Source organism: Plasmopara halstedii (genome assembly GCF_900000015.1).
Source record: "Plasmopara halstedii genome assembly, contig: Scaffold_289, whole genome shotgun sequence".
Taxonomy (NCBI): Eukaryota; Oomycota; class Peronosporomycetes; order Peronosporales; family Peronosporaceae; genus Plasmopara; species Plasmopara halstedii.
The window spans coordinates 231,169-231,428 of NW_020187210.1; positions in this window are offsets into that span (position 1 = coordinate 231,169).

The window sequence follows — 260 nt, forward strand, 5'->3', positions numbered from 1 at the left end:
TGCCAATGCAGACAAGCGCATCTTTGGCGCAGAAGATTTTTCTATTTTAGAGTGCTTCATTGGGAAGCGTGGAAGGTCAAGGCCATTGAAGCCTGGCCGGTTCCAAAGAACCAGAAGGCCCTGCGTAAGTGGCTTGGTCCCACCAACTACTTGCACAAGTACAGCGTAAATTACGCAGAAATGGTCCGGCAAAAATCAAACATCCTTAAAAAGGATGCGGAATGGTGTTGGAACACCGAACATCAGGAGGCTTTTGACGG